At 46.3% G+C, this 12991-nt stretch overlaps 1 long non-coding RNA gene across 1 annotated transcript; it reads right to left on the bottom strand.

Moving 5' to 3' along the window:
• Positions 1–10580: 10580 nt before the first annotated feature.
• Positions 10581–12353, bottom strand: LOC142827146 (uncharacterized). Its single transcript, XR_012901602.1, has 2 exons — positions 12119–12353; positions 10581–11386 (listed from the first exon to the last, which is right to left on the bottom strand). It is a non-coding gene; the product is annotated as an uncharacterized LOC142827146 (long non-coding RNA).
• Positions 12354–12991: the final 638 nt, after the last annotated feature.

Genomic DNA, 12991 nt, shown 5'->3' with positions numbered 1-12991 from the left:
AGGTTTGTCTTTCCCCTGCACTGCCCAGCCAGAGTGAGGAATGCAGGAATCTGTGGCTTTCTCCGTGCTCCCTGATGAAGGGGAACAGCCAGCAATGTTCCCATATGAACCAGAGGGAGGGAGCTTCAGCTCCTCAATCTCTAAAGGACACTTGGAGGCTTGGGGTTGGGGCAGTCCTGGACAGGGGAGAGGGGCATGCCCCAGCCAGCGCCTTTCACCTGCCTGGTGAGTGTGTTGCTTTTCTGACCTCATCTGATGAAGTGGGTTTTACCCACAAAAGCTCATGCTCCTATATATTTTTGTTAGTCTCTAAGGTGCCACAAAGAACTACTTGTTGTTTTTAAAATTACAGGCTAACACGGCTACCCTTCTGAGACTTCTTTTCTGGATGGTTTTATGAGAAACAATCCCATTCCAGGCACATTCCATTTTCCTGGCACAACCAAACCCTGACCTTGCTTTAAGTTATGATAAGAGGAAGCTGTATACCAAATTTGGTGATCCTACCTCTTGCCATTAAGGAGGAGACCTTGAACAAACAGATGGACCCAGAGACAGACAGACAGACAGAATCTCTAAAATATATAGTAGATGTTAATCATATTCTTAAATGCTTTGTTTACTAGGAATGATGTATTCAGTGTCTCAAATTCAGAACTTAAGTGCTTTGCTCAACTGGGGCCTTAAAACAAAGTGAGCAGCATGAGTGTCATGAACACAAAAGCCCAACCAAAGGATGAGAACAAATCACTAAGATGGGGCAACAATTTCTAGACAGTCTGGCTTTTATTGACAACTTTAAGGTTTAATGCACTTTAACTCATTGTCAGCTTTCACTCCAAATTGGCATTATATGGATTCCTGTAAAGAGCAAAATAGAGTCAATACTTGGTGTATGATAAAGCTGACAAGAAAACCAAGAGGATGTTTAACAGCCCTTGGACAGACCTTCAGCTAGTGTAATTCCATTTCGTTCATTTCAATTGAGCCATGACAATTAACACAGGCTGGTGATCGACCCCACAACTTTACAGTGGTACAGACAGATTCCTGGTTTATATGTCAAAGAGAGATCAATTAATGTTTCTCTCAGGTGCATTTAAAACACAAAATGTCATAGCAACTGCATCTCCATGCTTCTTCCTTAATCTTCTCACTCACTCCTTTTCTTTCTCCCACTATGATGTCAATAAACCATGTGGAGCACTGGGACTCAATCCTGTAAGGAGACGAGCACTTTGGCAGTGATGCAGCAAAGCATGTGAACTGTCCCATTAGCTTCAATAGATCAGCTCATGTGCTTAAAACTAAGCACAAACTTATGTTCTTTGTGGACTGGGGGCCAGACTGCTCAGCATCTTGCAGAATGGAGCCCATATTGTCAGCCAATGTCAGATGACACTTCTACATTAATGATGGTCCCAAATATAGCTATACAAAAAGGCCATGTCTACACTAGGTGATTATTTCAAATGTACTACAGTCAACTTCTGGGAACCCGATTTTACAAATTAGAAGTTCTGTAAAGAATTGATTGTAGTCCAAGGTAGCGCGCCCACATTAATGGAACCTGCCTCTAACTCAGAGCCCCAGAAAACACTCTGGGGAGCTGCAGCAGATCTCCTGGAGGCCAATTAGTTTGAATTAGCATCACTGGAGCATCTACACTAACGTTATTTTGGACTTACAAGTTCAGGAATAGCCTTATTCCTCGTGAAAAGCAGGACTTCAGAGTTCGAATCCCACAGTACCTTATTCCAGAATAACGGGCTTGGTAGTGTGGATGCATCACTTAGTCTGAAATTAGCTCCCCACAATCAATTTTCTAAGTGTAGACCAGGCTGAACAGATTTTCGGTTCAGTGGCAATTCTGAAAAAAAAATGTTTTGAATTGACCTGAAACCAAAATGTTTTGAAGTTGTCAGCAAATAATAAAAGAAAATATTTGTTTCAATTTTGGGCATTTTTAAACTTTTAAATTTAAAAATAAAAAATTGAAGGAAATTTCAAAACAAAAAGTAATTTCTTATTGGAAAATCAATAATGCTTTGTTTGGAAAATATTGAAACAAAATGTTCCACATTTTTTGGAATTTTGGGGAGCTACTTTGTGACAGAAATAATTTGGCAAATTTGGCACACATTTATGAAACATTTAGATATTTCTGAATCTGCATTGTTCACCAAAAAAGTTTTGGATGAAAAACTTCACTCAGTTCTTATATTGCATCAACAAGTTCTTATATTGCATCAACACCCACCACTCTGCTTTGCCCCCAAACAACTCTAATCTTAAGGGATCTGGATCCCAACATTACTACTTGTAGCCAGCTCTAATCATGAGAAGTCATGAAACCACACAAGATGCCATGTCTACTCTTTTTTATCAGAAATATCTGCCTCGTGTATGGCTATTCATTTAATCTTTCCTTATGCATTATGTTTCATTATATTTCTCTTGTCTTCAATCCTTCTCATTTCAACTTTTGGAGCTGTCTGATCCTCTGCATCTTTCTAGAGATCAGTTATGATTAAAAAATTGCCAGGACACATTTTATTAAGCCTCTTCTCTTTTTTGTGTATCATAAAGGTAGAGCAAATATAACATATTAGAGCATATTGTTCAGCTGAATAATACAACTTAGGGAAAAATGAAAAAAGGTAGAATCCAGAGACAATGTTTGATGTGGTTTTACATATTACAACACAAAAACTTTTGAGCTGAGCTACAGAACTTCCTCAGTGCACACTTGAGCAAAACCTCTTGTGTTTGCTAGCTTCAGAAGGGTAGCCGAGTTAGTCTATAACTAGAAAATCTTAAAAAACAATGAATAGTCTAGCAGCACCTTGAAGACTAACAAAACATGTGGATGGTATCATGAGCTTTCATGGGTATGACCCACTTCTTCAGATGACTTGTGTCGTACCCATGAAAGCTCATGATACCATCCACATGTTTTAGTATTTGAAGTGCTACTACTATTTGTTGTTTTTTAAGTTTTTCTTTTGTGCTTTCATTAGGCAACCACTAGGGGCCCTGCAAGTTCTTCAGCATGAAATTATTTTGGCACTTACCCATCATAAATCACTCAGATACATTTAAAAAAAAAAGGGAGAGGGAAAGTAGTACTCTTTAAGTTACTGCAAACTATTGTACTTTAGTGTAAACATATGTTTTCATCCAGTCCGTCTTTTCCTTCTGAGCAGTGTGTGTTAATGTCAGTGATGTTTTCAGATGCTCTCTAATTAGGGTGCGTCTTCTACACTGCACCCTTAGCTCGAAATAAGCTATGCAATTTGAGCTACACAAATTGTGTAGCTTATTTCGAGTCAATTTCGATATAACTTATTGCGTCATTTGATGCTGTCTACACAGCACCAAATTTCCAAATAAACCACTATTCTGGAATGAGGTTTACAGGGACTTTGGAATAGTGTGCCCATTATTTCGAGAAATATTTTGAAATAACGGGAGCACCGTCAAGATGTGGAATAGCTATTTTGGGATACTGGAAGTATCCTGAAATAGCACTGCAGTGTAGACATACCCTCAGTAACTCTTCTTGCCAACAGATGTAAGAAACAGAAAACCAGTAAAATTAGAGATGAAGGAAAGAAACATATAATTGGGGCACAAAGGTAAACATAATCAATAAACACTTTTAGCTGCAAGCTCCATGACATATATAAATGAGAGCGAGTGTATGCATGTGTGCAAGTGAGCGGGAACATGTACACAAGGTGGCGTGACAAAAAAGTTATCAGAATGAGTTTGTGATACCCCAAGTAGCTCAAGAATGGAGACACCACAGGGCATCAATGCAGCTTATCCAAAATGAGGTCCAATTAACCCACTCATCATGTGTCCTGTTTGTTAAACACATTTAGCAAAAAAAATATTAGTTTGTCGTATCCTTCCATCTATAAACACAGATGCTTCAGTCACCATGAGACTGACTATTCAGATATCAGAGGGAGAGAAGAAATATCTAATAATTCTTTTAGAAAGAAACCTCTATTCTTTACGCAGTGTTATAATTTTAAGGTCTGTTAACTTGAGATCTTTCAGAAAACTTCCAAGAGGAATGAAGTCCCCATTTTTAGCAGCAGGGTTTGCATGCCACTTTTTCACATCTGAATCTTACCGGTCCTAAGCCTTGGTAAGTGTAATGTGGGGAGAATTTTCATATGAGGGAAGGAATAAAATATATTTGAGGTAGGTTGATTTTAAAAAATGGCATCTGTTTGATGCTGTTCAGTGGTTTGGAATGTTAAAAGTAGTCCCATGGGAGATAGATTAATGAGCAAAGTACAAGTGAGGCATTCAGCGGTGCATGGTAAATGCAAATGATTACATAGTCATCACCACCACATTATATAGCTGGAAGATTAGATAGATATTCAAAACAGTCAGAAAATGGTCTCATCCATTCTCTTATACATTTCTGATCTGCTAATTCTAAACAAAGCACTTTTAGGCTACTTTACAAATGCAGAAAGTATAAGTTGTTTATATACATTCATTTGAGTACAAAAGCACCTATAATACTCAAACTATTCTCAGAGGAAAATAATACTGACCAGTGTTTTGACTGTATGGCTTCTGTTAAAATCAATGGGAGCAAGCCTCCTATTATTATTTTATTTTTTTATTGCAGGAATAGCCCAAAATTCTGCAGTAGCATTTTTATAAGTGTCATTAGTGTCGATTGACAATTTATAAAGGAGAAGCTAGAGCCCTGTAAATGATAAAAATATTATTCCTAGATTCTGAATATTGTAATTTTTATGTGAAAATGGGCTTCTGATGTAAGATACCAAATACTGCTTAAGCCAAGAGGATGGCATATCAAATCTTACTCAAGTATAATTCATTCATTTCTCTGTTCAGAATTTTGTTTTCCTAAAGTGAGATAGAAACAAAGCAAGACACAAACAGAAGTTGCCACTTAAAAAAACACAGATAAGAAACAAAAATAGTAATTCCCACAAGAGCTTCCAAGACCTGTCAAACACAAAAAATATGTTTGCCTCTTTAATAGGACAGATTGCAGCAACTTCCAGTGCGAAAGGCCAACAACCCCCCAAATATTTCATACTGATGCATGATCAGTTTGGAGACTGAGTTTAAAACATTTTCATTAGATAATTATTTCATAGGGCCCCCTGAAGGAATAGACCTCAAAGAGTGTGAAAAGTAAATGTAATTATATGCAGTACAATGATGGGGAAACCGATGTTCACATAAGTTAAGTGATTTGCCTAAGGTCACACAACAAATGAGGAGCAGAGCCAGATTCACGGTTTTGAAGCCCATAACTTCTCTAGTGCACCATGCTGACCAACAGGGGCAACAGCTTCACCAGGTCTCTGGGCAAGGCAAGGGGGCCCTACTCCATGCTCCTGGAGGGAGAAGGCCTAAGGTGGAAGGGGCAGCGCAAGGGAAGCTAGGCCTCAGTGCTACGTGGAGTGTGGCACACTGCCCCCCATCCTGCCAACCGACAGTGCTACCTGGAATTCATTGTGTGTCACCCCTGTCTCCCCAAGCAACCCTAAAGGTTGCCCAGAGTATGCCATATAGTTCTCCAGCAGCGGTTTAAAGAGCCTGGGACTCCAGTCACTGCCATGGTGGCTGGGAGCTCCAGCTCTTTTGTATTGCCAGATGCCAAGGCAATAGCCCTCTTTGGCAGGGCTGATGCTGACTTTTCTGTCCATGCATACATAGGCTGCGTCTAGACTGGAAAGTTTTCCCGCAAAAGCAGCTGCTAAAAAATTTGCCAGCTGTCTACACTGGCCGCTTGAATTTGCACAAGAACACTGACGATCTCATGTAAGATTGTCAGTGTTCTTGCGCAAATACTATGCTGCTCCCGTTCGGGAAAAAGCCCTCTTGCGCAAATGTATTTGTGCAAAAGGGCCAGTGTAGACAGCAAAAAACTGTTTTGAGCAAAAAAGCCCCGATGGCGAAAACGGCGATTGGGGCTTTCTTGCGCAAACCCGCGTCTAGATTGGCACGGACGCTTTTCCGCAAAAAGTGCTTTTGTGCAAAAGTGTCCGTGCCAATCTAGACGCTCTTTTCCGCAAATGCTTTTGACGGAAAAACTTTTCCGTTAAAAGCATTTGCGGAAAATCATGCCAGTCTAGATGTAGCCATAGAATTTTACCCTATTGCTGTAGCTAATGCTCTTTGTCCATTTTCCCGAAAGTATACAACTTTATCCTTCAAATCTTTATTACTGTAAATAAAAATAATCCTAAGGGTTGCTGTACAAAATCAAAAGCACTTAACAAAATTGTCACTTCAACTATTGTTTCTTTGATTTGTACATTCCTTTCCCCAGCCCCAGTATGTACAACTTCATTAGAGTACACCCGTTGTTTCATCTAATCCAATGTGTTAGCCTTAGCAGTGGCCAATACCCCTGGGAAAGCAATACAGTACCAGAAATATACAGGCTGTTCTAAATTGCAGGCGTGGGAGTGAAGAAGCCCGTGTAATGCAGGCAAGTGGTTCCCAACCTTTTTTATGTCATGGACTGGCAAACCCAGTCACACATTTTTGATGGGCCAGTAATATTTTATTTGCATGTTTGCATATTCATTATACAAATATTCTGGAATATTTATTCCAGAGTATATAAATGCTCTGGAACATGGTGCTGCTGAGTAATGTACATCACGGGTATACTGAAAACACTCAGCTCTACCTCTCTATCTAGCCAACCTGCATATCCGTTAGTTAGCAGTACCACACAAAGCATAGTCTTTGGCGCCACATAACCTCTCTCTAGAAATGACCTACTCACAAAGAATCCCATTCACATTTTGAGGATCCTGGATGATCACTCAGCTAGAAGCTCATCAGGTTTCATTTTGAGGCATGCTGTACTCTGTATCTCGCTTTAAAAAAGAGAAGATGACATTGCCAGGGCTAGTGTAGCACCAGAACTCTAAGAAGACAATAAGAAGTCTGCTAGTCTAGAAAAGAGAAAACACCCACAAGTGTTCTCTTTTGACAAAGTTCTGCCTTGCAAAGCATGATCTATGGCCTGAGGGCAACATCTGGGTAGGGAAATTGTATGTCAAGCCACGAATGTAGGACTGGAGCAGGGGTTGGGGTGCAGGAGAGGAATCAGGGCAGGGGACTGGGGTTCAGGAGCAGTCTCAGGGCAGGGGGTTGGAGGCAGGAGGAAGTGCAGGAGGGGTTCAGGGCTGGGGTTGGGGTGTGGGTTCCAAACAAGTGCCAGTTACCTCAGGCAGATCCTGGTGTGTGGCAGCAGCACTAAGGCAGGCTCCCTCCCTCCTCTGGCCATGTGCTGCTCCCGGAAGCGACCAGCATGTCCAGCAGTGATTCCTGGGATGGGGTCTGGAAGCTCCATGCACCGCTCTGGCCTGCAGGCACTGCCCCTGCAACTTCCACTGGCCACAGTTCCCAGTCAATGGGAGCTGTGGGATGGCACCTGACAGTGAGGACAGTGTGCAGAGGCCTCTCTCCCACAACCTTCAGGGACGTGCTAGCCAGTCCCAGGAGCAGCACAGGGCCACAGCAGGCAGGGAACCTGCTTTAGCTCAGCTGCACCACTGAACCGGTAATCCTAAGGCTGATTAATAACCCTGATGGTCTAGATGCAGCCCTCAGACCACAGTTTGCCCACCCCGATCTATGGCATGTTGTTATAGCTAAAGAAACTTGAACTTGCTGCCGCCATTTGTTAACATGGTTATGAATTTTCCTGAAAAACAGTTTAATCAATTACCAAAAAAAAAAAAAAGTGGACTGCTTCTTTCAGAACAGGAAAAGGGCAAAGGAGATTACTTTCTGCCTTAGATCTACTCAACTGCTGGGTAACAAGAATAAGCTCTTCCTATTTTTTTTTGACCCTACCAAACTATCTGTTAAAACTTTCAGCTGGAAAGCTGTAGCAGTACATCATTTAACAATGTTGTTTTACCCCCACCAGGGAAGTCTCTTATCTGCCTGATAGGTCACAACAATTCTTTGAAAAGTACACTGCATGTTCAAGTTGTGAGAGAACACATCTAATAATTTGTCAGTGGGCTATCGAGCTGATTTAAAATCTAAATGATAATTAAATGACCTCATAACTTTGCGCTGTTGAGTTATGACAGGCCAGTCGCATAAATAAAATTGTTCTCTTATCTCATGGGAAGAAAATGGCTATTTTATTCTAATTGGGAAATATTGTTATTCATGTTCAAAACAAATACTAGTCTATGCAGTCTATGAAGAGCAGTGTACATCCAGCTAAAATACTTAGTAAAGAAGCTGCAGACTCAGAGAATCCTTCCTTTAGTGTGTGTAGCCTTGTAGGTGGTCTTTTCTATAGATTGATGGGTCTGTCAGAGTGATTTATCGCATTTGTCCATGCTGCTATTTGCTCCTTCAGCTTTGAGTCAGCCTTACTCTCCAGCACACTATTCTTAATGCTTACTCAGTCATCTCACAAACCAACCCTGAGTTTTTCTTACTATATATTTTATTGAGTTTTGTCTTAAGGGTTTCTATTGCATTCACCGCAGAAAATGTATTCTTCTGTATTGTATCTGTAAAGCCTGAGCTGAGCTTTCACCTTTAACCACCTTCTACTCTCTGGCCTAAAATAAAAATATGTACTGTATTCATATGTTCATCTGTTTTCCCCTGTTCCCAGTGCATTGATGCCTGGTCTGTCATCTATTAAGCTAAATGTGAAGACTCACACAGAGTTCAATGGGCGTTGGATCAAGTACACTTTAACTAACAGTGGAACAGATGGTGCATGTGTGTATACAAGCAGGTGAGAGGGCCCAGGAAGCCCTCTTCCACACGCCACTTGCATTTCTTTGCAGGGAACAGCATTAATAGTGATCACTGAGACTAGGTCTAGACTGCAGGCTTCTTTCGGAAGAAGCTTTTCCAGAAGAGATCTTCTGGAAAAACTTCTTTCGAAAGAGAGCATCTGCACAGCAAAAGCACATCAAAAAAGCGATCTGCTTTTTCGAAAGATAGCGTCCACATTGATTGGATGCTATCTCGTATATGAGGCCACCTGGAACCAGTTCAGGCAAGGCATTAGGTCAGCAGATGCTTCTGAGTGTTGTTACCTAAGCCTAGCTGAGAAACCCGCTTAATGTGGACAGGCGTTTCTCTGCTTCTGCTGTGTGCTTGCCTACCTCTCCGACGGACAGTCGTGCTCTGGTTGCCCAGCTTTTTTGGACACCGCAGCATTTTTCTTTTTGCCATGGAGCTGGAGCTGCTCCTGGGCACGCGATGGCCCCACACAGCCATGCTGCAGTTTCTGCAGCACTTTGTGCAGGCTGCCTTCATGGCCCCACACGAACTTGACACCGAGTTCATTCTTGAGACTCTCTCCCTGTGTATGGGAGTAAGACCCTTGCAAACGCATGCCATAGTGGAGAGACAGTCCAGGAGGCTGGACACCAATTCCAACTGGTGGGACCGGCTGGTCATGGAGCAGTGGGACGACCAGCAGCAGCTCCAAAACTTCCACATGAGGAAGGCTACCTTTTTGGAGCTGTGTGCCTGGCTCGCCCCTGCCCTCTGACGATGCAGCACCCACCTGCAGCCCGCCACCCCCCTGGAGAAGTGGGTCGCAATTGCCGTCTGGAAGCTCGTCACCCCAGACAGTTCCCGGTCAGTGGGCAACCAATTCAGCATAGGGAAGTCCACCATTGGGGTCCTCCTCATGGAGGTAAGGCACTCTCGGGCTGCAGTTCCTGCATGGGGAGGGGAGGAAGGAAAGCCCTATCCGCGGGTGGTTGTGCTGTCCTATCTTCACACAGCCCTCCTGCTGGGAGGGGGGGGCGGTCTCATAGGGGGTGGCTTCTGGGTGTTGCGGCGGGAGGGGGCCAGGCACCTCCCAAGGGCTCAGGCACTCCCTCTCATTCTCTGTTTTGTGTGTTTGTTTGTCTCCTTCTGCAGGCTGAAAGGGCCATCAACTCCATCCTGCTGCACAGGGTCATCCGCCTGAGAGACCTGGACCCGACTGTCACAGGATTTGCCTCCCTGAGGATCCCAAACTGTGGTTGATGGAACCCATATTCCAATCTGCGCACCAACTCGTCAAGCGGCCCAGTATATTAACAGGAAAGGCTACTTCTCAATGGTGCTGTAGGCCCTGGTTAACCACTATGGACAGTTCATGGACATTTTTGTCAGGTGGTCGGGCAGGGCACATGATGCCTGCATATTTCAAAACTCCAGTCTCTATGGGAAGCTGGAGGCGGGCACATTCTTCCCCTGGCATCACTTTGCAGTTGGGGACATGCAGATGCCTCTGTGCTTTGTGGGGGATGTGGCCTACCCCCTCATGCCGTGGCTTAGGAAGCCGTATACCGGCCACCTGGACCACAGCAGGGACCAATTTAATTCTCACCTTAGCCGGGTGAGGATGCAGGTGGAGTGCGCCTTCAGCCACCTCAAGGCACAGTTGAGGCACCTCCTGACCTGCCTCAACGTGGGGGAGCACAACATCCCCGAGGTCGTCTCAGCATATTGTGTCCTCCATAACATTGTGGAAAGGAAGGGGGAGGCCTTTCTCCTGGGGTGGAGGGCAGAGGCCGGCCACTGGACCCTTTGAGCAGTGGTGGACAGTTGCTATCTGCCAGGCCCATCAGTTGGGGGTGCACATCTGGAAGGCGCTCAGGGAGCGTTTCTCACAGGGACCCCAGTAATTCTCCCCAGGGCCTCCCTGCTAGGGGCCTGTGCCTTCCTCCACTATCTCTTTCCCACCACAACCCCTCCCTTCCCCCCTTCCCTGAACTCTGAATAAACACACCTGTTTTGATGTCAACAGAACAAACTTTGTATTTATCTTTCAATAAAGAAAGCTGGGGGGGGGGGGCACTCAGAACCTGGAGGGGAAGGAGGCTCAGGCCTGGGAGAGGTGTGGGGGGCTGCTGGAAGTGCCACCTCGGGTGCAGGGACCTCAGCGACCTTAGGGTTGGGTGGGTCCTGGGACCACAGCAGGGTGGACAGGAGGGGGGGGCTGGAGCAGAGGCAGGAATGTCAGGGGGGACTGGGGGAGGGGGCATGGGCATAGCACGGGGAGGGAGCAGAGGCATCACTTGGGAGGCAGGAGGAGGGGGAATGAGCATAGTGGGGGGGGGGAGGAGGGTAGTAGGCAGGAGCAGAGACAGCAGCTGGGTGTGCCACTGATGACACACATTGTCGTCCTGCCACACAAGCTGGTCCCACATGCGGGTCTGCCACGCTGTGTCCTCCTGGACCTTCTGTGCCAAAGTCTGCTCTATGTCATGCAGGACGCCCACATGCTGTCTCGTGACCCTGGAGCACTTTTGGGTCCCCTAGGGTCAGGCGGCTAGTTCGGGTGGCATGGCTCGCCCCTCAGTCCTGGCTGCTCCGTCTGTGGACAATAAAAAGAGGGAAGGCGGTCAGTCATCCATGCAGACACTGTCCCTAGGCCGTGCCCTCCTGTGTTAGCAGTGACCAACAGTCCTCAGGCCAGAGGATGGGGATGTCCCAGGAGCCAGGCCATGTGTGCGCTGCACAGCAGGCCCTGCCTCAAAGGGGCCCGAGGTGTCCAGGGACCATGCTGCCCACTTTCCCCCACTCATGGACAAGCAGGCAAGGGAAGTGTCTGGCCATGGGTGAGAGAGAAGCTGGGAGCAGCCTGGCCCTCTCTGGGTTTCGCATACACCCCTGCACCTGGCAGTGCTGTCCACGGGAGCGGGTGGTGTCTCACGCAAGCAGGCATGCCCATGTGCTGTGTGCGGCACTCCTCAGTGTGTATGGGGTCGTGCCTGTGCCCTTGTGGCTAGCCTGTTTCCATCCATGGCGGGTGGTGTGAGGGCATCCCCCCAAGGCCAGACGTGTGTGTGGCCTCCCCCAGCCCAGACATGTGGCATCCCCCCAGGACTAGACATGTGTGGCCTCCCCTGAGCCTGGGAGCAAGATCCCAGGAGTGCTCAGGGGCTGCCTCCTGAGGCCAAGTGGTGCACAGTGATGCTGCACATGGTTCCACGTGCATGGACTTCAGAATGATTTCCAGTCTGAACGGGCTGAGCGACGATCGCACCCCATCCCCTCTGCACCGGCCTTCCCTTCCCTGTGTGAGACACAGACTGAGAGCAATCACCTGAAGATCCCTCCCCGGTGTCAGACGATGCCTGAGACACATCCAGGCTTACGGGTACCGGCTCCAGGGACAGCGTCACTGTTGTTGCCATGTCGTCCTCCTCCTCCTGCTGTCCCTCCTCCTCCTCCTTCTCCATGAACCCCAGTCAGGAGATGACAGGTGTGTCAAGCCTATTTGAAACACGGGAGAGTGGGCAGGCAAAGCCCGCCCACTTTCTAAAAGCCCCTCCCCCAGCCTTGCGGGAGGGATAACTGGACCCAAGTTGACCACCACGAGTGGGGAAAGGGCTTCCCCACTTCCCAAGATCTGGTGCAGCTCCTGATAGTAGGGGCAGGAGTCCGGTCCTGCCCCGGACCACAAGCTGCGCTCTCTGGCCCTCGCATGGCCCTGCCAGAGCTCCTTGACTTTACTCTGGACCTGTTCTAAGGTCTGGGGTGGGTGTGCCCACTTCTACAGGGCTTCGGCCATGTAGCCATATATGTTGGCGTTGCGGCGTCTGGAGCGGAGATCCTATAGGGTCTCCTCCTCCCCCCACAGCTTAAGGAGGGACAGGATCTCTGCTCAAGACCAGGAGGGTGCTCCTGCTTGGTACCCCCGGGTGGGTCCTGGGAGCCCTGGGAGGGCCTCGGGGGACTTATGGCTCGGCCATTGCTCACAGTGTGGGTAGCAGGGAGAGCTGTGCAGTCAGGTGCTTGTCCAGGGTGCCTGCAGCTTTAAGAGGTGCCAGGAGACAGGAACTATAGAGTTATGATTAGTTTGGATGGAGTGGCCACCAGAGCACCTGTGTTATTTCCTGGAGGCCTCTTCTTTCAAAAGAAAACTCTCTTCCCTGTCCATACAGGCCTTTTCCCAAAAGAGCTCTTTCAGAAAAGG

The sequence above is a fragment of the Pelodiscus sinensis genome, chromosome 2, assembly GCF_049634645.1.
Source record: "Pelodiscus sinensis isolate JC-2024 chromosome 2, ASM4963464v1, whole genome shotgun sequence".
In the NCBI taxonomy this organism is placed as follows: Eukaryota; Metazoa; Chordata; order Testudines; family Trionychidae; genus Pelodiscus; species Pelodiscus sinensis.
The sequence above is the reverse complement of the archived record's forward strand: the minus strand, read 5'-3'. Positions and strand labels throughout refer to the sequence as shown.